The following is a 4,346-nucleotide window of genomic DNA, read 5'->3' on the forward strand; positions in this document are numbered from 1 at the left end:
TTCTTCCAATGCAAAAACATAAGTAAATAAATTGTACCAGAATTAAACACAAGTACGATAATAGGTTTTAATTGTTGCCAGAGCCTTTACTGCTTTCCAATGGGTTTTCATCTCAAGAAAACATTAGCAGCTTTTCTCAAAGTAAAAGAAAATAGGAAAATAAAGTATTAAAAACACTTTTACAAACACCAGCAGAACTCACAAGATGTCATGAAAACATGCACCAACTCTTTTATATAGATCATTTTCTTATAACCTTCCTTCCTTCCTTCTCTGGAAAGAATCACATTCTATGTCCATACCAGTAACATCAGTACCATTAGACAGCCAGTAATGAAATGCAGTTCAGGAAGTATTATACCCATGCATGTTTGTTCATATTATCTATCTATTTTCATACATATATATATATATGTTTATGCTTTATATAACTGTTGTGTAATGGGAACTATATATGTCTTTGTAATAAGAATGCATGTAAAAGTGGGTAGACACAAGGCTCTAACAGGACTCTCCCCAGGAGTGTAAAACTGCACTGGCTTTGAAATAATTTGAATTAGATGGTATCAGAATGACTTAACAAAACTGCCTATAACTGATAGTATTGATGGAGCTTCCTCTAAAAGGTATGTGAGTTCACAGCAAAAGCAGCCCATTGCAGTTGCATCACCTTTGGAAATCAAGTAGCAGAATTGGTCACTCTAATACTTTATACTGTACTGCTATGTATGCAATGACCGATGTATTAAGGGAACTGCATTTCGCTATTTGTTCTAAATTTCTGCTAATGGTATTTCATTGGTCTAGTTATCTCCTACGAAAGACTTGCTGTTTAATCTCAATGCAACAGTTTCCCATAAAAGTCATCATGACCAAAAAGGTCACTCCTCAGAGCAGGAGGTTGGACTGGAGTCAACCAAGAGTCTCTCCCATCATCTGTGCTTCTGCGCCCATTCTGCCTTCCTCGTGTTAAAGTCAAGGTAGCCTCTGTTCCCTCCACCATGTAGGCCATTACTTCAGATGATCAACAGTATTCCTATTTCAGAGGAAATTTTGTGAAAAAGCAGTTATAAGCCATAGCTTGTATTCTCATAGCAATAGGAGAGAGCAGTTGTGTCTACTTTGAAATTCAAAAAACACCAAGGTGTTATGAATGCACACACTATTGAAGTTTTTTCCAGGACATCTGTCTCCTTCTTATTAAATAAAAAAAAAAAAAAAAAAGGCAAAAAAAAAACCACCTCAATGCCAAATTTGCTTTGGACATCAGATGCTGACATAGTTTGTTTTATGCTGAGGTGCCAGCTGTTCCTTATGTTCCAAAAACAATGCCAAACCTGCCACTGTGAGACTTATTACTGCAGTTTTGTATAAAGTGGCAATTTGTTCCAGGGGGACAATTATTCCTATTAGGTTTTCCTCATTTAACAAATACTCATTTTTGTATGAGGTCACTGTTCTTATCATTACCTGTAGAGACTAGATATTTGGCACAATTTTTCCATATTGCTTATTTTATAAAGCACAATTAAAGGTGGAGAATATTGCACAACGCAAAAAGGGAAGCAAATATTTCTGTAACTGTAGCTATGTTTTCACCTGTGTTAGTCTTTCGAAGGGAGCAGAGCAACTGGCAAAGCCGCTATTTTTGAGAAAAGTAGTTTGGTTAGGCAAAAGTTCAAGCCATGTACAGGAGTGCTCTCCCACCACAATAGCAAGGCAAAACCTGTGACTTTGAAAGAAAAGGGTCGATTTTCTTCCCTTTTCTTCATCTATATCTTCATGAATGACCAGCTCAGAGAAGGCATTCAAACAAACCTTTGATTGATTCCATATCTCATGTCTAACTTTGCTTCCCTCACCTCAGTTACAACACAAACATGGTGAGTTCTATGGTGAGCTCAATTATCTAACAGCGAGATCTTGGGGCCCTTTCACAATATCTATAAATGTATGTTCCACAGCAACTGTCAAATACATGAACTAATCCCTAACAAGCCTCAAGTATCTATCCACAAGCAATCTGGTCACTCCACAAATACATACTCCAAGAACCAGGATCTTATTTAGAGTAATATGAAAATCTATCAAAACCAATTCTGGCTTTTTTTCCAGGACTCCTGAATATTTTCACGTGTCCTACTGTTTTCAAGAAAGACAGCTTCTGTAGCAATTTTTGGTTCTCAAGCTTCTTTCTACTGGACAAATTCATAACATTTCAGGACTTTCCCAAGTGACCTATCTTTCTAATTTCCACAATAAACGCCACTGGTTTTTGTATTTGGTCTGGCTGGGTTGGAGCTAGTTTCCTTCAGTAGTAACCAATGTGGAGCTGTATTTTACACTCACAGCCAAAAAATTGTTGATAAAACAACAGTGTTCTAGATACTGCTTAACAGTACTTGCACAGCATGAAGGCCACCTCAGTTTGCCGCTCTGCCACCTCAAGGGAGTAAGCTAGGGTTAGGCAAGAGGTTGTGAGGGGGCACAGCCAGGACAGCTGATTCAAGTTGATCAAATCAATCGTCCATACCATATAATGTCATGCTGAGCCATAAAACTGGCAGATGCCAGTTGTATCAAAGTAGCCTTTGCTCAAAGACTGGCTGGGCATTGGTCTGCCAGCAGGAGGTGGTGAGTGACACCTGGGTTTTGTTTTTTTTCCCTTCATTTATTGAATTGTCTTTATCTCAGCCCTTTACCTCTTGCTTTTGCCCATCCTGCCATTGGCAAGTGACTGCGTGGGAGTTTAACTGCTGGCCAGGGTCAATCCACCCCTTCTCAGTTTTCAAATTGAGAGAACTGTTTTTTCCAGAGATCAAACCTGCAAGACTTCATGGAAATATCAGCTTAACAGACACTAATATCTCATAAGTCAGTATTTGTTGGCGTACATTTCTCTGTAAAACACTGACACAGATTTAAGGTAAAAATACAAGTGTTTATTTCAGCAGACACCTGATCCTGATCTGCAGAGCTGTCTACGATAAAAACTCAAACTACTGCTGTGACAGTCAGTAAATAGACATCAGGCCCTGGAATAAGTGGGGATAACACCAGCTCAAATCTTTGGAGGTCCTTCTGCTTAAACCCAGGTTGCATCTAACCAATTTCAGGAAAGGACTTCTCACCCATTCATGACATGCAACACTGTCACTGAAACAACCCAAGCTAGATAAGGAAACCATTTCAAGACTACCTATCTGAGGCTCTGTGATTAATAAAATATTTTCCATATTTGCTGCAGTATATCTCCTCACTTAAAATGTGAATATTTGAGAAACATTTGCCGTGTCACACTTAAAACATCAAAACCATACATAACATTAGGATGAGTATATAAATATCAATACTATTTTCAAATCAGCATATATTATTCATACAAACTTCACTAATAAAAGGATGACTACTGCATGCAGTGCTTACTTTACTTACAATGCTTCCAAGAAAAGGGATCAAAAGAGGATATCAGCATGTGTTCTGTAAAAAAATAAAAAATAAAAGACAAATCCAACAATTGTCAGGTAAGTCACCATGACTTCTTTCTGGCTTCAGCATCTTTGCATTATTTGTTATGTAAAATCAGGTTTTCCATCAGAAACTGCATACCTCTGGGCAGTGAAAATTTCAGGAGCTTTTTGGATTTATAGGCATACACATACCAACAATCATTTGAGCAATCTCTTGCAGCAGTAGAGTTTGGGGGGAAGCAGGGGTGGGGGTTTGCTCTGTTGTTTGGGTTTTTTTAAAAAAGACACACAAAAACATATCACAGGCTGCTTTTTACTTCTATTATTTTTATAACTGTGTTACTGATTATGGGAAAGATGTTTAAGAATATGCACACTTTTCTTCATCAAACACTAAACTTTTAGTCTGCTGCAAAATGAAAATGCTTGACAGAAATATATTATTTACTGAATGAGACACCTACAGCATGAGGAAAGGAATTATTTTGCATTTATAGGTATATTTACCCCGGAAAACCAAATGCATCTTGCCAGACCATCTATCACTTCTGTCCACAGTGCAGCGACTGGTCTTCCTATTACTCCATCTCTAGGTCAATAAAACATTCCTATCTGTAAAATAACAAAAAAATCCTGAAAAATTGGGAGTCATACTTTAAATACCATAAATAACATTAGACCCTTGTCATCTTTTGCAAAGTATGTACTCCCATGCTGTAATAAGAGTGTTAATATTATGAACCTGTATAAAAGTTAATTTTGCATTTTAAAGAGTTTAGTTGAAACAAACATGCATAATGAACCATACACTAAGCTTTTATCAGCTGATATGGAACAATTTCTTGCACTGGCGATAAACAAGCCAAGCAGTACGTG

General features: G+C 37.3%; 1 long non-coding RNA gene across 1 annotated transcript; it reads right to left on the bottom strand.

Moving 5' to 3' along the window:
- Positions 1 to 837: 837 nt before the first annotated feature.
- LOC136009303 (uncharacterized) lies at positions 838 to 4,075 on the bottom strand. The gene is made up of 3 exons (XR_010610474.1): positions 3,978 to 4,075; positions 3,436 to 3,480; positions 838 to 1,036 (listed from the first exon to the last, which is right to left on the bottom strand). It is a non-coding gene; the product is annotated as an uncharacterized LOC136009303 (long non-coding RNA).
- Between the last annotated feature and the right edge of the window lie 271 nt (positions 4,076 to 4,346).

Source organism: Lathamus discolor, chromosome 2 (genome assembly GCF_037157495.1).
Source record: "Lathamus discolor isolate bLatDis1 chromosome 2, bLatDis1.hap1, whole genome shotgun sequence".
Classification (NCBI taxonomy): domain Eukaryota; kingdom Metazoa; phylum Chordata; class Aves; order Psittaciformes; family Psittacidae; genus Lathamus; species Lathamus discolor.